This window comes from Balaenoptera physalus (assembly GCF_965194825.1).
Source record: "Balaenoptera physalus genome assembly, chromosome: 18".
Lineage (NCBI taxonomy): Eukaryota > Metazoa > Chordata > Mammalia > Artiodactyla > Balaenopteridae > Balaenoptera > Balaenoptera physalus.
Window position 1 is genome coordinate 70,162,217 of NC_138899.1, and position 26,982 is coordinate 70,189,198.

At 37.9% G+C, this 26,982-nt stretch overlaps 1 protein-coding gene across 8 annotated transcripts in view; it reads right to left on the reverse strand.

Annotated features, from left to right (window-relative positions):
- The window catches only part of NBEA (neurobeachin), a 610,070-nt gene that overhangs the window by 133,470 nt on the left and 449,618 nt on the right, over nt 1-26,982 (reverse strand). The window lies entirely within an intron of this gene.

The window sequence follows — 26,982 nt, forward strand, 5'->3', positions numbered from 1 at the left end:
GTCCAGGAAGTCTGGAACATAGATTATAAAGAGGAGAGAGGTGAAAAATAACATTAAAATAATAAAAAGTGGATAGGGAGCCAGGATGTGGGGCTAGATCATGTAATTCAAGTTAAAGAGTTTGGATTTTTGGTCTGAGAGCAATGATGAGCCCCTATGTTAAACAAAGACGTGAGATGATTAAATTCACACTTTAAGAAATCACTGCTGTGACTACAGTGTAGAGGCTGTTTTGACTGGAGAAGGGCAATACTGTTTCAATCATCTATGCAAATGCTATTTTATAGTCCTTAGTAGAAAACCATGAACTCTTTCAAAAAAGAAGTATTATTTGTACCACTCCAATAGTATCTCTCACACTGTGGGAAGTACTTTAAAAATGATCTATTTTATTACATACTTCCTCCCAACTGTAGAGTTCATGAGGGTAGAGACTAGGTTGATTCCATTTTGTATTCCTTATAGAATCAGCACATGAAAGGAACTCAATCAATTTTGTGGAATAAAATATTTTAAAATTTAACTTACAAACTTTGATTTGCAGCTGGAGTCCTCTGTGCCTACTTCATCTTCAAAGGCATGTAACTCTCAAAATTACAGTAAAACTCTCAAAATTAAAAAATGATATTGGCAAGGTTGCTTCATTTTTGTCCTGCTCGTGAATGTTCCCATGTGTAAATATTATGTATTTGGCTGTGTTTCCTCATTTTCTCAAATTTGGCAAACTCTGAAATCTTGTATTTGTCCCTCTGCTGTAATTTTACAAAGGGAAGGGATGGGGGAGGCAGAACTCTACACTATTGGAAGGAAACTATTTTCTAGTTTCTAACACTCACTTTCACTTCCACACTTTCCCTTGTATTATTCTGTATAGTGACAAATTTTAATATATATTTAAAACAAATATGACATATATATTTAATATGACAAATATTTAAAACAAATATGACATATATATTTAATATGACAAATATATTTAAAACAAAAAATGACAAATTGTTATATATCTCCAAATAATCCTATCAGGTTATCTGGGTTTCTGGGTTAGAGGTTTTTCTTTGAATCAATTTGGTAATAGGGTCTGATTGTGTAGATACTATAAATTGTCAGCATAAATTGTTTTCTGTTTTGGGAAATATTTCTTACTAAAGTTTTAGATATAGTAAGAAATGATACAAGATTAGATGGGGGAGTTGCAGTAATTATTGTTGCAATAGTGAAATCAGTCTTAACAGAGCAGACATAATGGAGAATTGCTTTTCACTACAGATCTAGTTATCGTATGGAGAGAAATCTTTTAGAATATTAAAATTTTTTTTACTTCCCAAGTTATATTTTAGAAAATGTAAAACAAAAAATTTAGAAGTAGTGAGAAATGCATAATGAAGAGAGAATTTTTTTAAATTTAAGGGTGAAACTTTTTTCTCTAGTTAACATTTATTTATATCATCCTGAAAAAAAATGGCATGCAATACAAATACTAGTGCACTTTTTAACTCATACCCATTACAGCTTCAAACACTTAAAAAAATTTTGGATCCCAGCACATCAATGAAAATCCTAATACAGTTTAAAAGGCATATATATGTATGGTATATAAGTATTCAAGAAGTGGTAACTACTAGTGGTACAAAACCCCATATTAAACCACAAGGTGCATTACACCCAGCTCTTACGTTCTAACCACCCTGATCACTTTCAGCTCCCAAATGTGCCATGTTCTATTCTGTCACGCTTCTGTGCCCTTGCACATGGTGTTTCTTCTGCCTGGCAGATCCCACCCTATTCTGTTCTTCTGATTAACTCCTATTAATGACTAAGCAAGAAGAGCCTGCTTCTCCCTCTGAGAACCCTCTACCCAACTCTGACACTCACCAAACCATTATTACCGTGGTTGGTTTACTTGCAAACCTGTGAACCCACTGATAGCCAGAATTTTCAATGCATCTCTGCGGTTTTCATACGTAGCACAAAGCCCATCACAGAGCAGTCATTTAATAGTAGTGATTAATTATGAATGCTTTTATTGATCTATATTTAGTAATACTCATGTACAGAAAAAGTTATCAATTTACAAGGTCTATATTAATTAAAAGCCATCCTATTAAGATAGTCCAGAATTGCTTCCCAATTTATTATGTACTGGACAGGACGTGGAAAGTGTCCCCTCTTGGTAAATTCCTTTTTACCATGTTGATTACCTGACCCCATCACTCTGGCCTTGGTGGACAGAACCGGGATGGACAGCTCATATAAAGTAGTTATCTAAGTATCAATAGAGTAGCCACAACTAGTGGCGGTGAGAATCCTGTCCATCACAGCCATGCTATTATGAATGCTGGCAGGCTGACCCCATCAGATAGTCTTTCTTAATGATTTCAATGTGAGATATTCAGGGAAAATTTTAAGCAGGAGGGTGGGAAGAAGCCAAAAGATGGAGAAGGCAGTCACCAGAAATCATAAGGCAGCAGGAATTCTGAGGAAGCAGAAGCCAAGACATAAAGAGATGAGTCTAATGGTAGATGCAACCATCTCCTGCTCCAAACACATCTGGGACCACTTTGCTCTCTTGGATCCAGTCCCACTGGTCTTCCTCCAGTCTTCTGTCCATACCATGTTGTTTTCTGTCACAGGGCCAATGCACATATTCTTCCCTCTCTGGAAATACTTCCCCTCCCCTATCTGCCTACTTCACTTCTACTCATCCTTGAGCTCTCCTGACTTCCTATTTTCGCAACCGACCTCTCCCGCTAGGTAAAATTGCCCTAACACACACTCTCATAGCGCCACATGAGAGAAGGTCTCTTCACAGCACTTACCACAAACGCAATTTTGCACATTTACTATGTAACTTATTAATGTAATCTCCCTCACTCTGTGGCCATTTGTTTCTGCTCGCTACTGTATTGCTTGGCACAGTGCCTGGCACATCGCAGAAACTCAATAAACATTCTGTTGAATGAATAAATTTAAGGTATATTTAAAGTCAGTTGGTCTGTAGTAGCAAAAATATAAACAAAGACAGACAGTAACCAGCACTATAATGTTAATGGGTGGCTGAGGTTGAAGGGACATTTAAAAGACTCAATCATTGGAACTCAGATGGAATTCCAGTTTTGAAGAAGGCCTGATGAGACTTTCCCATTCGTACTTTACTATGCTTTCCTACCATAAACTCTGTAGTAGACACTACTGCTCACCCACTCAGGATCTACTGCGGCTTCCCCTCCCCTCCACCTTCCTGACTAACAGAACCCTGATGGTGTTCAGTTAGTGACCTCTTCCATGCACTTCTGAGCCAGGGCACACCGACCTCATGGACAGTCCCAGAGGTGATCAGGTTTGAAAAGTGTCCCCATTCTTAAGAGGGCAGCAATGAAAGAGATGCTCCCTCTTTCCTCTAGAGATTCCTGTGCTTAGGTTGATTTGGAGGAGTGTTGAAGCCACATTGCTATTGGTGTGAGAATGAGGACAAACCAAATATGACAGAGTGGAGATGGGGAATGAACCTGGGTTCCTGAAAACATCCAGAAGCAGCTGAATCAATCAACCCAAGAGACTAATATAATTCAGGACTTACTATTTTATGATAAATACACATACACACACATACATACATATATACGTATAAAGCCATTAGAGTTAGGGTATCTATTACTTGCCGCTGAAAGTTTTCTGATGCAAACTCTTATTACCTGATGTAACTTTCATGCCTCTGTTATTTGAAGAAGGAAAAAGCCTGACTAATACACAAACACCCACACACCCCACAAAATAGGAGCTTTCTGTGCTATCTGCTCATGTTCCTGTGAACCTAAACTAAAACTAAACTAAAAAATAAAGTCTATTAAAATTTTTAAAAATATGCAGACATTGGGGCTTCCCTGGTGGCGGAGTGGCTGAGAATCCGCCTGCCAATGCAGGGGACACAGGTTCGAGCCCTGGTCCGGGAAGATCTCACATGCCGTGGATCAACTAAGCCCATGAGCCACAACTACTGAGCCTGCGCTCTAGAACCCACGAGCCAGAACTACTGAAGCCTGTGCACCTAGAGCCCGTGCTCTGCAACAAGAGAAGCCACCGCAATGAGAAGCCCGCGCACCGCAACGAAGACCCAACAGAGCCAAAAATAAAATAAATAAAATAAATAAATTTTAAAAATATATGCATGCATTAAACATTTCCATACTTTGTAAATATTCTTGAATAGCTTCCCCTCCTTGTCTGCCTAATAAAGCCCTACCATGTAGTAAAAGCTTACTGTTCAAAAAACATTTCCTCAAAAAATATTTGCCATTTATCAAGTATCTGCCAGGTGGGTGCCAGGCTCATCAGGAACCAGGAAGACAGTGTGAATGTGAATAGTTTTTCAAGTTTTAAAGACTTTTCTTTTTCAGTGAAAATTAGTAATTGAAGACTATTTTCCTACAATACCAGTTCAAAGTTTTCAAAGTGTGTTTTTACTTGAAAACCTGAGTATTCCTGGGCACTCACAGGTGCATCCTTGGGGTTCATAAGAATCTGTTTTTCTTTCTCTCAAAGCGAGAGCTCTTCTCGAATTACTATCTCCCAAAGAGCAGCCCTAGAATGAAACCCAATCTTCATGCAGGGAATTTGCATTTGGAAAGTCCTTTAGATTGGGTCTTATTTTAATGTGCATCTGCTCACCACAGGATGAGGGTTACCCTTGACACATTTCTTCATACTACCAGTATGTACCAATAAGCATGCACTTTATTAGCACTTAGTTTGGTGGACTAGGACCATTTTTTACGTATTGGACATTAGAGGATGATATACGGACTGAAGTCTGACTCAACCACTTCCGAGCTGTGTAACTTGGGAACGTTCCCTAACATAACTGGGACACAGTTTCCACTTACATGAAATGAGAATGATCACATCCACTGTGGTATTAAATGAAATAACATATAAAGTGTCGAGTGGAGAGGTTGGCACAAAGGTAGTGCTACATAAGTGTGTTGAACAAATGAACTCACAACCTCCCCACCAGGACCTTAAGTGAAACCCACAGTCAGGAGTGACAAGAGCAGAGCCTGCTGTGGCCTCAGCCCAGATCCTTTTTCAGTGTGCATTGTTCTCTGATCTACACTCTGCTTCTGCAGTTCACATTGGTTCAACTGTCTGGTTATTTGCAAGAATTTGTTCTTATATTCTACTTCCTAGATGACTTTCAGTGTTCTGTCTGCTGTGTTTGAAGTTTAATCTTTTAAAAAAAAATCTTACTGCTTCAGCTAGAGAAAATTCAGCTACTGAATTCCCTGTGTTATTTTTATTTCTGCTCTCAAATTTCTATATTAGAGGATAATTAACAGCTCTTCAAAAAATGCAACTCAGTTTAAATGTAAACAGCTCGGTAAACACCCCTTGCTTTTACATGAACGTCTTCCACAAATATCTGTAATTGGAGGCAAAAGGAGGTTTAGAGATCTCCCAACTTTTGTTGGCAATGAAAACAGTATTTCCAGGGTTAGGCATCCCCAAAGGACTCTTCTACACCACTGTAATGTCCTAAGACTACTTTTCTTTCTTCTGTTTACTTTATATTCCATGGTCGTAAACCTGCCGATTTGCAGCAAAATACTGCTTTGCTGAGAATTTGCCATTTATCTGTTTTACCTGAGTATCACGGTCAAATACCTCTCCCCAGGCAAAGGCTGTTAGCAGCGCATATCATTTGTTCACCAAACAAAAATTTAGCACCACTAGGTTCCAGATATTGTGCTAGGTGATGGGAAAACGTTGGTGAATAAGGCAAGGATGGTCCCTCCTTTTACGAAGCTTGTACTGTCTATTAATGTCTTTATAATTGATTGATATAATAATTCTATTTTACTGGGATGTTGACAAAAATTAAATCGGTTACTGTATTTAACAAGTATCTCCACTATAAGTACCAGAGGTCCCCTTTCTATAGGCAAGAGGCTGTCCAGAGCGTTCCCTGAAGAAAGGATTAACTGAAACATTGATTTCAAACTTAGCTCTCAATGAATGGTAGCTCTGCTGATTACTGTGATGCCACTGGGACCATTGAAAGGAGCGTAGTTATAAGATTAAACCTGCATTTTAGAAAGGCCACTTTGGAAGTAGTGAGGGGGAGGACTTGAAAGGATGCTAAACTGGAAATCTGCATTGTGTCAGTAGGAAATGAAGGAAGTCTAAACTAAGACAGCTGCCGTAGGTAGGAAGAGAAAGGGAAAGAGTATAAAGATATTTATGAGACAGAATGAATAGGACTTGAATGTTTTTGTTTTGTTTTATGTTGAGGTAAAGAAATGAAAGGAATTAAAACTGTTGTAAGAGTTTCTGGTTCCAGTGACTACATGAGTGGTACTCTCCGCCACATTCTGGGATTAGGGTTGCTGGCAGATGATGAGTGTTGTGAAAAAGATAAGAGGTTCAGTCCAGACGTCAGATATGACCATCACTCCACTTGTGAGTGATGGTCATGCTTTGCACAAGCATGAACTTGTGCAAAGAAAATGTGTTATCCACAAAAACAGTTAACCTATCGACACTTGGCTACTTTAAAGAGACGATAACAAGTAAATAAAATATTAATAAATTAAGTATCTAATTTGTTATTAAAGTTTTGCCCTCCACTAATAACATAAATAAACCTAATGGGACTTCCCTGGTGGGGCAGTGGTTAAGAATCCGCCTGCCAATGCAGGGGACACGGGTTCGAGCCCTGGTCCGGGAAGATCCCACGTGCTGCAGAGCAACTAAGCCCAAGTGCCACAACTACTAAGCCTGCGCTCTAGAGCCCGTGAGCCACAACTACTGAGCCCACGCACCACAACTACTGAAGCCCGCGTGCCTAGAGTCCGTGCTCCGCAACAAGAGAAGCCACTGCAATGAGAAGCCCGTGCACCGCAACGAAGAGTAGCCCCCGTTCGCCGCAGCTAGAGAAAGCCCACGTGCAGCAACGAAGACCCAACGCAGCCAAAAATAAATAAATAAATTTATTTTAAAAAACCCTAATAATATTATTTTCTCCAGATATGGAGGTTATTTATAGGTCTCAGTCTTAACCCTGTCTTAATGCTGAGTGTTTTTCCCCTGGTGCTCGCCATAGTGTCTGGCACACAGCAGTGAGGGCAGCTCCATGGAGCTCCACTGCATGTTTCTCCAATATTCATGTTTTAGTAAATAAATAAAAATGTATACTAGAGACATCCACATAAGCTAATTTATAAAGAAGGTAGCTCTTGTGTTATAGAATTCTACATGGGAGATGTACTATGAAGTGTAACTATATTTAGCTAATTATGAGTTATGTCATACAGTTAACATTTTTTTTTTATGCCAGAGCAGAAAGATTCTTGTTGGGTAGGTAGGTAAATTAAAGTGATTCATATCCTTATAACTAATGCCCCTATGACTTGGGCAGAGGGCATTCCATAGAGGAATAATCTACATGGGAAGTAGGGAGAAAAGGAGATATACCTATATGTATATAATTTCCATAATATATATCTATATGATGTCTAATACACAAAAATAGATACCTGAGATTAACTGTACTATTTATCAATAATCTCCTCCTATAGACATTCAAATTTTGCTTAAAAAAAATTCAAACTGGACTTCCCTGGTGGCGCAGTGGTTAAGAATCCGCCTGCCAATGCAGGGGACATGGGTTTGAGCCCTGGTCTGGGAAGATCCCACATGCCGCGGAGCAACTAAGCCCGTGTGCCACAGCTGCTGGGCCTGCGCTCTAGAGCCTGCGAGCCATAACTACTGAGCCCGTGAGCCTAGAGCCCGTGCTCTGCAACAAGAGAAGCCACCAGAATGAGAAGCCCGCGCACCGCAACGAAGAGTAGCCCCCGCTCGCCGCAACTAGAGAAAGCCCACGCACAGCAACAAAGACCCAATGCACTCAAAAATAAACAAATAAATAAGTAAATTTATTTTTTTAAAAAAAGTAAAACAGATAAGTCACAAACTGTACAAATGGCTCTTTCTTGATTAAGAACATGATTAACCTCACCCGGAGTAGAACTGAAACTATATGGGGATACTATTTTTAGCCACAAGATTGGCAAAAATCTAAAAGTTTAATAATACTGAGCTTGTAAGGAAAACAGGCAATCACTATACTGCTGGTGGAAGTGCAGGTTAATATAACATATATCGAGAAAATTTTGTCATTACCTATCGAAACCTTCAAATACATATTCCCCTTGACACAGCAATTTCATTTCTAGGAATTTATCCTGTGGATATACGCCCAAGAAAGCAAGATGAAGTATGTACCAGATTCTTCACTGCAAAATTGTTTATATTAAAAAAAAAAAAGAATGGAAGGAAATGACCATCAATGGGAGGGAGGGGGAAGGCGCTAAATCAAAAAATTATTAAATAAAAATTTAAAAAAATAATTTAAGTATGGACTAAGCTTACGTTATTCGAGGTGGCTTTAAAAAGAGAATTACAAATAAAAGTTACAAATAAAAATTAGCTATGTAAGTGAATATTTAGAATGAGAAAGGAAATAATTACAACAAATACTGGAGGCTTAGAAATGTAGGTTGTTTTTTTCCTGCGGTCTCTTAAGGCAATTGCGTAAAGTGAGATCACAATACAATTCTTGGCAACTCTTATCTCTCACAAGGCCCTGTGGAGTAAGGGGCCCTGGTGCTGAAGCTTCATTAGCTTGTAGATTACAGTAAAAGTACAAGTAAATCTAGGTGCATCAATGATGATGCATATGCTCGAACTAATTTCTAATTATTGCCATTTTTAAATTTCTCAATATACATTTTAAATTTCTTTATTTAAATGTGCCAATATAGATCAGAAATGTCAGGTATGTCTTAAGGAGGTAATAACTTCCTTAAGTTTACCATACCTATAACAAAGCTCTTTGACATCACAAGCATTATATTTAGTATTAATATTAAGCATATATTTAATATTAAGCATAATATTAATTTTAATTCATTTTAATTAACATTAAAATAATATAATATTAATTATGTCATTTTTATTAGTAGTAAAATACCTAATGTATGTTCAACGTTATATTTCAAAGTATTTAAAAGATCTTTGGATATACGTGGAAAAATACCTATTTTCCTCCCCATTAAAAAAAAAAAAAAAAAAAGGATTAATGCTTTCTTGTTTAAGGACTGATGTGCCTGTGTTCAGCTGCTTTAAACTAGCTTTGCCTGAAAGGTATTTTTCATGTGATGAGGAAAAAGATATTTTAATGCACTTTGAAATAAAAGTTCTAACCTCTAATAAATACCTAAGCATCTAAGCATTAAAATGAAATTCAATGGTAAATCAAAGTTAAATAAAAATTACATTTCCTTCAACTTTTTAGCTCCAAGATAGGGTTTTACAAAGTAATATTAAAAAGAAAGTTTAATATACGATGGCTGACAATTTCAAACTAATCCCTACTCTAGTTTCTTTTTCTTTTCTGAACCACCGAAGCAAAGTCCAATAGACAGCAGAAGATGAATCTCAGGTCCAGTACAAGCTTTTCAAGCCTAATCAAATGGGTGTAAAAACATACATAAAAAGATGAAAGTGCTTTGCTTTTACATATGGCAAAATAAATCAGCGAAAAGCTGAAAAAAGAAGTGAGATGTTCCATAGGGGCAGGTTAAGTCTGATGCTAATGCTTACTTAAAATGGTGACAGTCTGGAGTGGTGAAGCCTTGCTGGGCTGCTTTAATTTCTCCCTGGAATAGCTCTCTCCCAACCTTCTGCAGCACATCAAAGTCTCAGGAGCTCAATTAAAATTGGATTATATTGAAATGCTCTATCTATGGGAACTGTGTGCTCACTAACACTTTTCTCTCAGTAATATTCCAGATGACAGTTGCCCATCCCGATTTAAACAGTTGTCATAGAGACGGGGAACTAAAGCAGCAGAAACTAACAATACAAAGGAAAGGTAAGGGCTAAGATTTCTGTGAATGAGGAGCTTGCTTTTTTTCAGCAACACGGTTTATTACACCAATGACAAAGTACAAGAGACACAAACAGTATTACATTTTGTGTCTTGCATGTGAATGCAACGATAGCTAACGGTAGCATTACGATTATGTCAAGATATACAGCCAAATGTTTCCTATTTGGGCGTGTTCTGCTTACTAAAAATTAAAATCAATTGTTTCTCCCAATGGAAAGCAGCTATCAGACACTATGAGAGTAAAGAGACTGCCTGTGGCCAGCAAGTCTATAAAGTAAAGATGTCAATATCTACTTTTTAATTGCAGGTAAACCCAGAAAGAATAATTTCTTGGCTAAAGATTTTTTTTTTTCCTTTCCAACAACACAGTTTTAGAAGTTTAAATCTGGGGTTGAAATGATAAATTATGACCTGTATGCATGTATGTTTCCAATGCACACCAATTTTTGGTAAATCCGGTTAACTTTAAAAGGGGTCCTATCATTGACATTAAAAAAAAAAAAGTATTTCTAAATTTGATTTTGGAATTTATTTCTGGTTTTAATTAGCAGGTATTCTATAATCTTCTATAATTTCTTTTCCTGACATCAGAGCCTAACAACATGGGTGGAAAACTCTGTCAGCTCCCTAAAAGCCCAAGAATGAAGACAGCTTAAATTTCTGGCAGTTCTAAAGAGCAATGTATTTGAGAGTGTGAGCTGCTACTAATGATACTATGTTCTCATGTAGATGGCATGTCTCTGGCACTGGGAAAACTCTTAACCTTTCTTGTAATTGGCTTATCGCAAGTCCTAAGGTTGTTTTTCCAACCATTGTGCAGATCACTGTGGAAATAAACGAACTATTGCTCTTTTATAGAGTACTGTGCTGTTTTTGCTTTTAAGATCTCAATATCTGGGGTTCTTTTTCTCTTGGGAAGACTGTGTTAGGATTTTGAAGTGGCAACAAGGCAGAGTGCACAAAGTGCAGGCCAAGAGGGAAGGAAACAAAAATGTGTCAGAAAATCTAAAAACCGCACAGATCAAAATTTGTCAAAACAAGGCCCTGGTTTAAACCAACAAGAAAAGGCCCCTAAAGCTTGGGACCTGACAAAGCACAGACTATTTATTTATTTATTTATTTATTTATTTATTTATTTATTTATTTATTTATTTATAGCCCAGCTGTAGAAAACACCATCTAATGAACCTGTCTGGGGCGGCTGTCCCCATCCTGTCAGGCATGTCAGGAAATGACAAGCACTGGGGACAGGCCGCCGCCAGTCATAGACAGGCCTGCCAGCTGGAGAGTTCAGCCCCAATCTAATCACACCACCAGAAAATAACTTTCACGCTTTCAGCTTGACAGGATGGACTCGAGGAAAAAAAATTAGGGTTGGAAACAATGCTTTTTGTTTCAATTACATATCATTTTTACACAGTAATTAAAAGGAATCTACTGACACACACAATCCATGTTACTTCATATTAATGCAACAAAACGTAAATGTCATTATTAGAAACAGATATAAAGGTTACTTTGATGATATGGACACAGAAAAGGGAAGTAAGACCACCTCTGTCTCTTTCCATACATATGCTGTATCATATTGGAAATTTAACATTGTTATCAGTTCAGTTTATTGCTATGATAATTGGTTATCTTCAAAGAATTTTCTTATAAAGATCACCAGGTAACAGTGGTACTGATTTTATTTCTTGTGTTTTGAAAACCAGTATGTATGAAGAGAGTAATAGGATAAAACTAGTATTTTCACATGGCATATTTACTGCATTTGTGATGTCGGGAAAAAGTGTCATTATGAACAAACACAATCCAGTGAAGACATTACGACTTGGATTGTGTTTATATTATACAACTTGACACAAGGGACTAAAAAGTGAAGCATTGTGATAAAAATCACAATCTGATTAATTTCTGTGAATCAGATTGTTGTTTCAGCATCAGGTAGATCATCATAGAAGTAAGCTCAGTTTACACGTAACTAAAGTTACATGTAATATGTGTAGGTCAACACTTTGTTCATGACATGACCACATATAAATAAATGATCATATACAAAATATATCCACACTCAGTAGTGGTTTTCAGTCACATTTTCCATAGGGTAACTGCAAGCACTGGCACCAAAACAAAAAAGTCAAATACAAGGGCCTGTGTGTGTTTGTGCGTATATAAATGCACAGAACAGGTTGAAAGTGTTATTCATTCTGATTGCTAAAAGTAGACTCCCACTGCCACTTATTTTTAAAGTCATGAGTCACAAGATTCAATTTAATGGTAGTAAAATTACACTAAATATTAATATATTTGAAATATATTACTGAAAACGTCACTACTGAAAATATGGAGTTGGCATCTATTAACGGCCATTCACTAGTCTGGCCAACTCGGTTAACTTAAGCAACCTCTCTGAGCCAGTTTCCTCATACATAAAATGGTGAAAATGATGTCTGCTTCACAGGATTGTTGTGGATTAGACAGTGGGCATAGGGTATCTAGCACAATGCCTCCAACACATGATTAACAAAGTTACTACCATATTTCACTTAAGAGAATCCAAAGCGCAAACCATTCAAAATTGGGTTTTACCCCCTAAAAATAATACTCCCTCTGGAGAGCATATGGGGCTGGATATTGCTTCTACTGTATAAAGGACAAGTTTTTCATAATAACCCAATCACACTGAAACCACAGTAAGTAAACAGAATGCAGTACCCAAGATGGGAATATATCCAAACTATGGTTTTCACCCTTACTCTCCCAAAAAGGACCATAATAACCTCAATGAATACAGGAGAATAGGACTTACTGATAGCTTCTCCGTCCTGATAATTGAGGTGAAGTGGACATGCATTTAAAATTTCATATTTTCTTATACAAAGTACAAGTTTCTAACATATAATGATTTTACTCAAGCTTTCATGTATAATTTTGTCATTCGTTTGCTCAGTACTGCTTTCCTGCTGCATTATTTAATTCCTTTCAGTCATGTAGGAGAGTAAGGAGAGCTATGGCCTACTGACCTCAATTTTCACTTAAAGAAACAAATTTCTTTTTTGCAAACTAAGACAATTTTTCTCCTGTCAACCTTGTTTTAAAATATTAACCTTATTCCCATTACAGTAAATATTCATATTTGTCATCCAGATTTGCTTACAATTGCAACTTTAATCAAGTTATGAAATTGCTTCTGTCCTTAGTTTACCTATCTCAAAGAAAAGATGAAAAATAAATATTTTCAATGAATTATCTTTGTTACTGTGTAAATGCACTTAAAAACATCTTCTTTATTTCTGTTTGGCATCAACTAACATCTGGAAAGAGAACAAAACAAGGCAAATAGAGTCTGATTATAGGTTTTCTTGATGATAACTAGATACAGTGTTTCTGGAAATCTATGGCCTGCCCTTCTGTTAAAAGCCATCATAATGGATGTACTTATTCTTGGAGTAAAATTGTTGGATATATGAAAGACTAAAAATTCGGTAGGAAGTCTAATTGAACATGATCAAATTACTATAATGCATCCATAGAAATAATGTGGAGTTCCTAGGGAAAGAGGGAAGAAAACAGAACCATGGTAGAGTACAATTTGTATCTGTAATGTTTTCTTTCATAAAAATGATCAGAAGCAAGTATGGCAGAATTTTACAGTATGTTAAAGTTAGGCATTAGATACATGGCATTGGTTATATTACTCTGATTTTTTCTGTTGATGTATTTCATAATAAGATAATTTAAAATATTAACAAAACAACATTAAAAGTACTGAATACATGCTTTCATATCTATCTCTGTATAGGCTTACCAAACATTTTCACATGTTCAACTTTATTTCATCATCACAGAATCACTGTGTGATGGGTGGGGGCAGAATTTTTATTCCCATTTTACCAGTGAGATGGAAAAGACATTAATGATGTTAGCTTATTTCCATCAAGGTAAAAAAAAAAAACCTGAACGCTGGTGGAGCTGACCTAGAGCCTCAGTGTTTCCATATAGTGCACACTTTCCCATAAATATGGGACAGTTTTCTCAAATTTATTTCATTAATACAGTAATACTTGCAATGATTTCTATAATCATTTAAATGCATATCTTGGTAAACATTCAATGATTTGATATATAAGGCACTAAAGCAAAGCAACTATATTAAGCAATAACATTTAATAGGCTTGGATAGTAACTCATTTCTGATAAGCATTAATTTGCCTTAAATATTTTCTGAAACACAGTAGGACACCAAAAAGTAAAGAGTAATTAATAAATGTGCTGATTCAGGGACTTTCCTGGTGGCGCAGTGGTTAAGAATCCGCCTGCCAATGCAGGGGACGTGGGTTCGAGCCCTGGTCCGGGAAGATCCCACATGCCGTGGAGCAACTAAGCCCGTGCGCCACAACTACTGAGCCTGTGCTCTAGAGCCCGAGAGCCACAACTACTGAGCCCGCGTGCTGCAACTACTGAAGCCCTCATGCCTAGAGTCCGTGCTCCGCAACAAGAGAAGCCACCGCAGTGAGAAGCCTGTGTACCGCAACGAAGAGTAGCCCCCGCTTGCTACAGCTAGAGAGAGCCCGCGCGCAGCACCGAAGACCCAACACAGCCAATAAATAATTAAATAACTAAATACATAAATACATAAATAAATAAATAAATTTGGTGGTTCAGCATAATTCTAAATAAATGACATCAATTTTAGTTCTCTATGTAAAAAAAAAAAAAAAGGGTCCACATCAAGGATCAGAATACACTGTGCCCTACCTCTATAATGCTGTCTAGATAAAAGCCTCCTAATCATTCATCCAGGCAGTCTGTTCTCAAAATAGTACCTTGCCTGCTGATTAGGAACATCCAGATAAGTGCCTACAGTTTCAACTCTTCAACATTGTGTAAAGAAACCTTTATTGGGAAGAGAGTTGCTTTATACTTTTCCATGATATAGAAATCAATAAGTTTAATTATAAAATTCACACTTACATGCACTAATTAATGTTATTTTTAATAATATAAAAATAAAATCCAAGTGATGTATTATGGCATTTGTGTTTCCCTTGGAAAATAGTTAGCTTTATTGGGTTTGCTGGCTAAGAATGACAAACTCAATGTTGAAACAAAGGAATTTAGGGACTTCCCTGGTGGTCCAGGGGTTAAGACTCCACGCTCCCAATGCAGGGGGCCCGGGTTCAATCCCTGGTCGGAGAACTGGATCCCACCTGCTGCAACTAAGAGCCCATATGCCGCAACTAAAAGATCCCGCACACCGCAACAAAGATCCCATGTACAGCAACTAAGACCCGGCACAGCCAAATATATAAATAAATAAACAAAATATTTTTTAAAAAAAGAAAGGAATTTTAAAATGACAATATTGTTCAATGACATAGACGTTGATACAGAATTTACTCTAACCGGGATAAATAACCTATGAATTTAATATGTTGAGGATGGTCCCATAAATGGAGTTTATAGGAAACACTGCTAGGCACTTGGGGGAGTGGAAGAAAGAGAGTCATAGGAGATGGGATAAGGGAAGGGCTTTGGGGGCACTCCCTGTACCCTTTTCCTCACTCACATTACATTGCTCATTGCTGACTAGTTGTTTGGACCAGAGCCAAAGGATTTGACTTGTTCCTTTGGAGCATAGTCAAAAAGAGAAGGCTCTTTCTTTCTTTTTTAACCTCTAGCACAGTTCTTCCTTATGGATTCCGAGTTGGCTGCAACTGTGGTGTAGGCTTGGAGGGAGCAAGTGAGGCTCTGCAGTCTCCTCTCTGCAATGCCCCAAGGAAAGAGTGTTTCACCAGAGACATCCTACCAAGGTTCATTTGGGTTATTATCACTCTTTTAGGAATGAGCACAGCAACAGAGCATTCAGGAAAAAATGAAACAATGAATATTAAAACATTACCATGGAATGTGATGAAAACAGACTGGCAATTTAAGTTCTTAGTTGTTGTTTTTTTTTTTAAATTGGTGTATAGTTGCTTTATTAAGTTCTTAGTTTTAAATCTTTTCATCTATCAAAAAAGAAAAAGAAAATGCATGAATCAAGCATTCATTTTAATCTTAAAAAAGAACATATCAAAGGAAACAAGCAGAAAGAAGGAAACATAGTTAAAATAAAAATAAAATCTTTGGAAAGTTAAAAAGTAAAAATTTTGGAAGTCTAAAAAATGGTTCTTTGCAAAGACAAGTAAAAAAAATAAATAAATCACTTGGTAAGTATCATTAAAATAGAGGAAAAAAAGAGTATACAAATCTAAAAAGTAGGGCTGTAACAATGGATATAGAAAGACACTTAAAATTAGAAATGAATACTCTGAAAAACTGTATGTATTTTAAAATAATTTCTATTTTACAATGTTAAGCAGCTCCCAGGAGAGACAAGTATTGCTTAGATAGTAACTAATTGGGTGTCCTGGAGAGATCTCTTCCACCACAGAGTTCCCACTTCAAGCTACTGTCTCTCAAATCTGAGGGTCCAGCCCAGACCTCCCACAAGTCACAGATCCATTGCCCACTGTCCCCTAGACCTCTTCAGCTGAATGTCTCACAGGAAACTCAATGTAATATGTCCAAAATGAAACTTATGTTTTCCTTAAAACTTGCTCTTCTTTCTTAAGGAAAGTAAACTTAAGTGCTCAGTCATTCTGAGGTCAGACAGAAATGAGTGTGAAAATTAACTTTGCACTTTATGAGTTATGTGATTACATGCAAAGTACCTACATTCTTGAAGGCACGTGCTTCTCGTCTATAAAATAGTAGAGACATTATGATGATTAAATAAACAATGACTAGGAAGGCCTCTAGCACAGTGCGTTTGTGTAACATAATTATTCAGAAAATGTGGTAACTATTATAGTGGTAAAGTTCCTATTATTATCTTAATGAATGGCACCATTATTCATGAAATAAAGCTGAAAATCTGGGACTTATCTATAAACATTTTTGTTACTTCAGTTCCTATCTCCAACTGATGACTAAATCTTGTTGATTCTAGCTCCAAAATATTTCTCAAATCTGCCCTTTCCCCTCCACTGCCAGCGCTAAAGTCCTCACTTGGCCTACCGCAAGTCTCTTAACTGGGTCTCTAATGGGTTCTTATCCAGCCTTAGCAATGCCCTGGCCTCCAGACTCTCCTGGCCCCCAGCCCCCAGCACCTGAGACCTCCACTGCTGCTGGATGTCAGCTTCCATCTCCAGGTTCCCCCCAGGCCACTGTCCCCCACACTCCGCCGAAGCTCTGTGTTCTCAGAACCCCCGTGCATTTTGCGCCCCACTCCCCACGCTTCTGCACTCCGCTCCTTCGATCTGTATGGAATGTCCTGCTCCCTCTGTCTGACCTCCTGCCCACTGGCTCCCATCTGAGAATCCTCCTGCTATCCTCAGAATTTAGCTGGGTGTTCCTTCTTTCCCCCTGTATAGGATTACTGAGGGAAGGAAGCAACAAAATGGTTAAAAAGGGGAGACTTGTTGGAGTGTTATGTCCCAAACATCCCCCTTTTCTCTGAGAAAATTTTCCATATTCTCAGGGGTGTACCCTGCACATTATGTGTATGTTTGCACCCACTTTTCCCCAATCACAGCTGAGTAAGACCAGGGTGAACACCTGTTGCAGGTGCTAGCCAATCAGATTCCCTCTCCTTGAAATTTGAAACTGGAATTTTAGTTGGTATTGGAGCAGCGATAAATTGCAGGGAGCCAGAATGGCTACTCCTGGGTTTTGAGCAGGGAGACTCAGGGAAATCCAATCTGTGGAGAGAAACAACAGTGAAGCAGAAGCAGAGTCAAGAGAACATAACGACCAAGAAAGGGAGAATTCTAGATGCTCCAATTCTAGAAATTTAGGTTTTCCAATTCTCAGTTCCAGCTGTACTTGCCATTGGATTGTATGAACTACCCCAACTACTTAAAATAAATGATCTTTTAGATTAAGCTAGTTTGAGTTCTATTTCTTGCAGCCAAGTGACTCCTGAAACTTCATACTTGTGATAATAGTGGAATCAAGATTAGAACTTGCGGGTGGCACTTGGCTGCTTAAATCCTATCATATTCTATAGGATTCTTGACTAAAAAATACACAACAAATAATAATAATCAGATGCAAAATTAAGAACTTTAAAATAATTAATGGCGGATACTATCCTCTCTTACTGCAAGGCTATTCTGGCAAGAGTTGGACTGAAGAATTTAAGTGGATCTGAAGCCAAAGCAAGGCTTCCACCACCCTGCTGGGGTATAAATACCTGGATAACTCCCGGGGCGGGGGGGAAATGGCTGGGCTTCACAAGGGACCTAACTCAACTCGATGATTCTACCGAACAAGACAGAAGAAAACAGGCTGCCTAGTCTACCTTCAGGGATCAGTTCTGTCCAGATGTGTTTACCTCATGGGAACAGTGACAATTTAACAGTATACTGACCCTACCAATAGTGAATTTTTATGGGCCAACAAATACACTGCAGATTCTGGAAAATCAGAGTAGAAATTCCTTTCCCATGAGAAGAGCAAGCAGCAGTAGTTTCTTCTCTATGGACAAAGCAGAGTTGTGAGGAAATAAACAAAAGGATCTCTCCTCAACAGAAGTCTCATCAGTAAAAATTATCCAGAAAGAAGAAGTTGGGTTTATGGTATAGTCATAAATAAAGCATGAGTTTCAAGAGCAATCTCTCCAACTGAAGCAATAAAAACACTTAGAAACCTCCAATGGGCTTTACTCTGGTTTAAAGGAGAGTCGTAAGAAGAGAGAAGACCGTGTTCTTCTCCCCTGTGGGGTCAGGAAGGAAAGAAAATCTGGGCAAAAGCAACGTATAATAGTACTGGAAAAGGGGGAGCCAATTCCTGGATAACCTGGAGCTGTCAGGAAAAAAGAGGCAGCTGGTCATTTGGCTGGTGTCCCTGAGAGTCTTGTTGTCAGGATGCCCCAGGTTTATTGGCATCTGTGCTCTTATAAGCCCGGATACTCTTACCTACTCCTCATTACTGTCACCACTGGCACATCTTCCCTCCCGAACTCTCTCAGGCCCTTATTCTATTACATGTCCCTGTCCTCAGTGCCACCAGAGCCAGAAGGAGGAACCATTCCAATCTGTCTGGCACAGGATAGACATGGTGCCTGATGCATTTTCACCACTGGAGTGTTGTCCACAGTGATTTTATCACTGAAGCACTGTTCTGCATGGCAACTGTATCACTACGAGGCACCTGAGGCTTGCCTTCCATCTAAACAAATCATCAGATTATGTTAGGCCCCCTAAAGCACACTGACTCTTGCCTACGTTATACTGAATGCTATTTTCAGCCTTTTGCTGAAGTTATTTTTTAAAAATTAATGAACCTGGTCTCCCCTGGTGGAGCAGTGGCTGGGAGTGCGCCTGCCAATGTGGGGGACGTGGGTTCCATCGCTGGTCCGGGGGGATCCCACGTGCCGCGGGGCGGCTGAGCCCGTGCGCCACGGCTACTGGGCCTGCGCTCTGGAGCCCGCGAGCCGCAACTGCTGGGGCCCGCGTGTCTGGAGCCAGTACTCCGCAGCGGGAGAGGCCGTGGCGGTGAGAGGCCCGGGCACCGCAATGAAGACTAGGCCCCCACCCAACCCCGCGCACCGCGGCTGGAGGGGGCCCGCGCGCAGCCACGAGGACCCAACGCAGCCAAAAATAAATAAATTAAATAAATAAATTTAAAAGAAATGAATGAACCTAATATTTCATTCGCGAATGCCTAGGAAATAAAAAGTTAAATGAGATAATATCCTTATCAAAAGCATTATTATATAAATATTTGGGGATGTCAATGTGATAAGCACTATATAAAGCCAATTAAAGACACTTGAATGATCCTACCTTTAAAAAACTATAAATTGAAATATGAAATTAGAATAAACTCACAGGTGCACACAGTTGACTAAAACTAAAATCCTAGCTTATCTGATACTAAGGAGTGTCATTTTGTGCACTAGGAAGTAGGCTAAAATTTTGAAATTTGTGTAATGTGAAACTATGAGAAAATGTCTCCATTTCCCCCCAGAAAAGATTGGATTCAAAAACAGTTTATAAGAAGAGAAGACAAAAAGAAGCCTTAATAGATTAAGGGAAGTTTGAATTTTAAAAGAAAGAAAGAAAAAGAAATCTAGGTATAACAGGTTAAAAGGCAGATTGAAAGGCTAAGTTGTCCTGGTCAATCTGTTGATGTTTACTTCTCATCTCCACAATCGAGTATCGAAACCTGCTAAATGTAAAGGTGAGAGAGGAGCTAATTCTGCTTCTTTTGTCATCTTCTATGCTTGATTTGGGCCAATGGTTGCTGAAGAATTGCTCTCTTACAGTCATGCGAGGGGCAACATGTGCAGTGGAAAGGGTCAGGCTCTATGAGCTAGGCCACAACATTCCTCCCCAAAATGTAGGATACAGCAGGCATTCTCCCTGACCCAAATTATATTAATAATTGCAATCATGTGACTAGTGCTAATGAGCAGGGAAACCATGTGTACTCACCCTGACTGGGCATTTGTGCGCGAAAATAGTATGTTGTTTTCATTCCTCTCATAAAACTGCAGGGGTGTGCTTTCTGTAAGTTTAATAAGTAACACCATTCTACCCCTCACCTGGCATAATTATGACTAATGCTTCCTGCCTTCCCTAAATTGAGGCAACTGGATAAACACAGGAATCAGAGTTAAGAATGCCTGTCGTGTAACATCTCTCTCACTAAGACAAGGGCATGTACAGCCTCGTGGCACAGTGGAAAAGCACAGGCTTGGGCATTAAATAAACTTCAGTTCCTCTTCCAGCTCTGTCATTTCACTGCTTTTGTGCTTTGGAGAAAGTAATTTTGACTCTCAGCGTCTGTTTCCACGTTTGTAAAATGGGGATAAAAGATACCGATATTTTAGGGTTGTTATGAGGAATACATAAATATAATAAAGTGCTCTATGTTTCTCTCTTTCCTTATCTCCCTATTACCATAAATATAACTGTAAGGGAATGTTGGTGTATTTAATAAATTTGATTCAAACGTCATACGAAAAGAGCACTGTCTTCCCAACCACGCAGGCAACTTCATAGCATAAAGGCAGGTTCTTTATCCCCAGGACTGAACAAAGGGCCTGGTCCATGAAACGCACACAGTAAGTGCATGTCCACAAATGGTAACTCTTTGATAATAAATTGGGATGTACAAATCAGCAAGAAAAAAAAATACACTGAAATGTTAAATAAATAATCAAAAGGTTAATATTAAATTTTGACATGGGAAAGTCAAAGCTCAGCCATGTATAAGGAAGAATGGTATAAATTAAAAGTACTTGGGGAATTCCCTGGCAGTCCAGTGGTTAGGATTCTGCGCTTTCACTGCTGTGGGCTGGATTCAATCCCTGGTTGGGGAACTAAGATCCTGCAAGCCATGCAGCATGGCCAAAAATAACTAACTAACTAACTAACTAACTAACTAACTAACTAACTAAATAAATGTACTTGATTGAGACTGTTAGAGAATTTGACTTAATTCAATTCAACAAATATTAATTTAGCTTCTCGTTAGGTTTCATCAGTTTTGGAGCCAGGAAAACTTGGCGTACAAATTAAACGTCTGGAGATTCAATGAAGACAGAAACAGATACATTTGACGGGTTTGAGGAAAACTTCCTATTAAAGATGATATCTGATATGGGCTTTGAAGGATGTCTGGTCTTTAAAAGGTGGAAAAGGGATGGGGGATGGAATTCAGCAGCCTAAAAAGGCAGGAGAGGCTTTTAATGTCAGGTCAAAAAAAAAGTCAAACTCATTCAAATTGGCAACAAGGCCTTGGTGATTAGAAGAAGAATGGTTTCTTTTAAGATCAGGAAGTTAAGAAAAAATTTAGGAAGAAAAGGAAAATGATGAGTTTGGTTTGGGGTAAGCAAAGCATCCTGAGAGGGCTCTTGAGCAGAGCAGACAGCTAAGAATATGTAGCAACAGAGAGAAAAGACTAGGAGATATTTGCCGTTTTTTTATACAAAGAGTGTTTAAAGCATGGAAAGGGATTAGATCTCTATGCTAAAGAATCAAGCAGGGCTGGAAGGACACACCTTTGGGGATGGGAGAACCTATATTGAGGGCATGGCACAAAGAATAGGGGCCAGTGAAAAAGACTTCAGGGCCAGTGAGTAAAGAAGTGCTTTGTGGATTCTGGAAGCTCAGTGTAAAATGCTATGTAGAAATTGGAGAATACTAAGACGGAAAAGCCATTGAATTTAGACCTTCAGAGATCTAAAATATGGAATAGATGTAAAAAGACAGTAGAATTTTGACTGAATATATAAGGTACAGTATAGACAAAAGGAACAGGTTATACCGTGTTTGAACGAACATGAGCTTTGGAGCCAGGAAAACTTGGATTTGAATCCCTGACATTCCTCAGTGTGAGCTCGGGCAAGTGACTTGACATCTTTGAATTTTACTTTCCTCTTTTGCAAAGTGGTGATAACGATGTCTAACTCACTTAGCTGTTGTGAATATTAAATTAGATAATGTATGCAAAGTGCCTAGTACAGTGTCTGGTATATATTACATGCTTGACGAATGTTAGCTTCTTTTCCCTTACTCCATGGAAAACATAAGGCAGCAGATGCTCCTTCAGTGAACAAACATTTAAGATAATCAGAAAGACACACTTGAAAAGTAGTAAAATATCAAAAATCAGAGTGTGGCATGAATAATACATTTAAAATTCAAACAGCGAATAGAAAGAACCTTGGACCATGTGTCTGAAGATGTTGGTTTTATTCCTAGAAATATCATTCACTATGGAATTACTTGGATAAACTCATTTAATTTTCTACTCCTCAATTTTCCCATTTATAGAACTGAAATAGGAACTCTAGTTCTGCTCATCAAAAAATGACTATTTTAAGGATCAAATATGATATGATGTATAAGAAGACAGTTTACAAGCCATTACACAGTAAAAAGATAGTATTACTGGATGGTATATACATCTAGCATTTGATAATATTACTGTTATCCTTGTCTGCATACTTATGTACACATTAAACTGTTGGTTGTTAGCTGGATATTAACCTTGAATGATTCTCAGTTCTCACTGACACCTGAATCCTAACCATTTGTTACCTTTCCTGAATATATGAACCCACTATGCAGACAAGGATGAAGCTTAGGTTTTAGGTTCAGGTTCCCAAATTAACCTTCAACTGTGAGTATCTCCACTGAGTATATATGTAAGCTTGTAATTTGATCATCTGACTCTACTTTCTATGTAGCTTTACCTACATAGAAATATATTTCTAATGTTCCTGCAACATTTAAGATTAACTCCATAGCAGGAGTAAATTACAATCAGAAGGAAATTTCATGTCCCTAAAGGTTTCTTAGATTCTAGCAAAACACCTCTGTTACTATTTTGCAAACAGGATGGTGGTTGCGATATTATAATTGCTTCTTACTGTGTGTGATGTAATGTGTACTTTGGAATAACTGGCCAAATGAGAAGTTATAAGAAATAAGTAATAGAGGAAAGTATAAACAAAGACTTTAGTATTTTAAAGTTTCAATTACTCACACCTTCATTTGATAGAAGGAAATATATTTACTAATATTTAAGAAAGACAGGTATTACATGAATGGGAAATGTGCTTAGAAAATGGAAGTTAACAGTTAAAACTGATTATAAAATGTATTGTTTCCTCAACCTAATGATCTCAGGATGATTAAAATAATAATCAATGGATTTTGAAATGTTTCATCACCGAATGTGAATCTCTAAATTTAAAAGAGCAATTTTGGGGGCAATGCATGGAAAAAAGCATTTTGAAATTTAAAAATTTTTGCTTTTTAAAGGTGTAACAAATAATGAAAGCTGCTACAAAATACAAGAATAAATATTCTGTTGGATTTTGTTGTGGCTTCAGAACATTCAAAAGGTAATAGTGATTATGTGGTTTTTGATAAGAAGGGAGGTGACTAAAAAGTGCCTTGTCAGTTTTCCACTCCTTGCCAGCTGCATTAAAATGCAGCTCCGAGCACCTTTTTTTCCCTCAGTCTGGAATTTCAGGAGCAAAGAGTACAAAAGAGCTGATGAGCAATGAATGCTTCACCCTTCCTCAATTAATCTTGTCTCTCTACCTTTGCTTTTGCTTTCCCTCTACATGAAGGTAATAATGACACCCTCATCCATTATCCTTTTATCCCTGTTATTCTCGTGAAATTGCTTAATAATATGTTACAGATTCGTCTTCACCCACATAATTCTTCCTGTCATTTGCAGTATATCATCCTACAAACATACAGCCCACTTTCACTGGCCGTTCTTTGAAGATTATTGTCAGTGACATCTTCAGGATGCGTTTGGAATCTGGAGCATCATTTCCGTTGCAATGGGGAATTACATTGACTTATCTGTCATTGCCAAAAGCACAACAAGCAATTCAGTGTTAATGCAAAGGTAACACAGGTTTTTATCCTGCAGCCAGAACAAGGGCTCTTGTAAATTTATGCTAATATGGCCCTTTTAGAGTTTAATAACCACTTGCCCTACTAGAAAAAGACCCACACGTACACAAACACATATGAACTCACACTCCCATATACCAGAAAGATAGCTGATCAATGGGTAACTATTTATTTTCAATCTTTTTTTCATACTCATGTTAATTTCACTTGCAATATTATATAGACATGCTATGGAAAACAGCAGAAATGAAGATTCCATTTCAATCTCTAGTACTAAGTTATTTTTGATGAAAAATATATTTTAACCTAAAGAATTAGTAAAAGTTCCTCCACAACTGCTGTTTTAGTGAGCTTTTCTATCAAGAGTTCAAGACCACTACAAATGAGCAGTTTTCCCTGATTGAGGGTGGCATTCCAGAGGGACCCAGGCAATCCGGTGTGCGTGCCAAGTCTGACAACACATGACAAGCTGGTCGGCGTGCAGTAATTTGACTAATTATACCGGATTAGAGCATATTAATGCAAGCTGTTTTCTCCAGAGTTAATGACCTGCTGACTGGGTTCTGTTAGGCCCCACTAGGTCTACAGGCAGCTAAAAAACAAAACCCTGTTTTGTAAGCCCTCGTCATTTCACATCAGCAAATGAGTATATCAAACGACGGAGCAGCAAAATGTAAGCGACATTTGTCTGCTCTAAACTCCGGCAGCCTTCCCTAACTTTCCACCTCAAGGGCTTCTTTTATATAAATTTGATGTCAGTTTTCTTTTTTTGAAAAAGGAGTAGCCGAGAAGTAAAATCTGGGAGAAAAAAGAAATAATATTATGAGTATGTTATTGTTGGAGGCGTAGAGGCTGCTGTTTTGAAACAGGGTTTATGTGAAAGAAAACAGTTTAAAATGCATATTAATTTTATTACACATCTACCTTCTCCATAACAAGAATATGTTACAAATAATGATGAATGCCAAAAAAAAAAGATGAATGTGTAATAAAATCTTTTCTATCCCTAACTTTATTTGAAAGATATTTCCATTCCAAAGGGATTTTTATGTTTTAAAAAAGTGGCTGGATGATTTTAAAATTACATAAATATAGAAAAATATAAGATATTGATATTTTCAAATTATTTGTCCATTTCTTTAAAATTAGGTCACACTTAACTCAAAACTACCTAGGAATTTTAACATGTCCCTGAGCGTGTTAAAATTTATATAATTTATGTATATAAATTTTGGTTCTGAAAAGATATAAAGTGACTTACAGGAATATATAAAGTATTATTTGAACTGGAAATATATGAAAGACAAGGTCAAAAATAGAACATGAATCTAGATATAAGATTAATAATAAAAGTGAAAAAGCACACCAGAGTAATTTAAACTTCCATTGTTCAGGCCACAAATTCGTGAACTCCCAACAATCAATGTAAAACAAGAGAAGTAGTAAATTCACCATAAAGTTAATAACACAAAATCATACCAATTTAGGAATAACTGCACAATTATTTCTAATCCTAAAGCTAGAAATAAATTTACACCAAGGGTTTTCACAAAAAGGGCACTGTATAGTGTAATAAATAATGTTTCAACAATATCCTCACACTGAATTTCAAGGCTTCTAGTATCTCCCAAAGCACAACTTAGAAAAATGAATCCTACAAGAGAGCTAGTACGAGAGATCCTACTCTTGTCTTCTGAGAGAAATGGGCTCATCCAGAGTTTCCGTGCAAGGGGCCGACTTATGAGGACCAGGAGGTGCCTCCCCCAGGCAGAATCAATGGCAGCTAATCCACAGGTTTGCCAGTACTCTGTGGTTTGGCCTGGCTCATAAACATGAGCTCAGCGAATCAGATTCCTGTAGAGAACTGGAAATAGGAAACACAGAATGAACTGTATAACTGGTAGCAGGAACTGAAGCTGAAATGTCTCATGGTGTAGTGAGAGGCCAGGGGAAACAAGATGGGACACGGGCAAGCCTAAAATTCAAGTGGACCAAAGCTATGACCAAGTACAGGAAGCTTATGTGTTGAGGGAGAAGAAAAGAATGTCCAGAGATTAGCAGACCAAGTGGTTTATGAAAGAAGGATAGACAGACCAGTCCCTAGAGCTGACTTACTTCCTGACTTTTAATATTCCAGACCATAAATACATATATCTTTACAATAAAGTCCCTATTTCTTGAGGTAACTTGAATAAAGTCTATTCCATGCAACCCAAGAATCTGACCAGGTCAACATGACAGGCCAGGTTCACAGTTTCTGCTAATCAGGTTTCAACCAGGAGAACAGAATATTTAGGAATGAATAGACTCCTTAACATTCAGGCAATCTTCTATAAATACTGTTTCACTCAGCCAAAATTTTAATTGATATTGGGCAGTGTGTGAAGATTTTGCTTCCTGTCACGTACCTATAGTTGTGTTAGAAACTGAAAGCAAGACCATATGCTTTCAACTGACAGTTCAAGACAGGGGTGAGTGTGGCAAGCTCTTTTGGAAATCTAGGGTGTTTAATGCCTGCCTGAATGGAAGACCACCTATTTCTGCTATGGGGAACCAGGAGAGGGCTGAGATAGATTTGGGAAAATAACTCTGAGT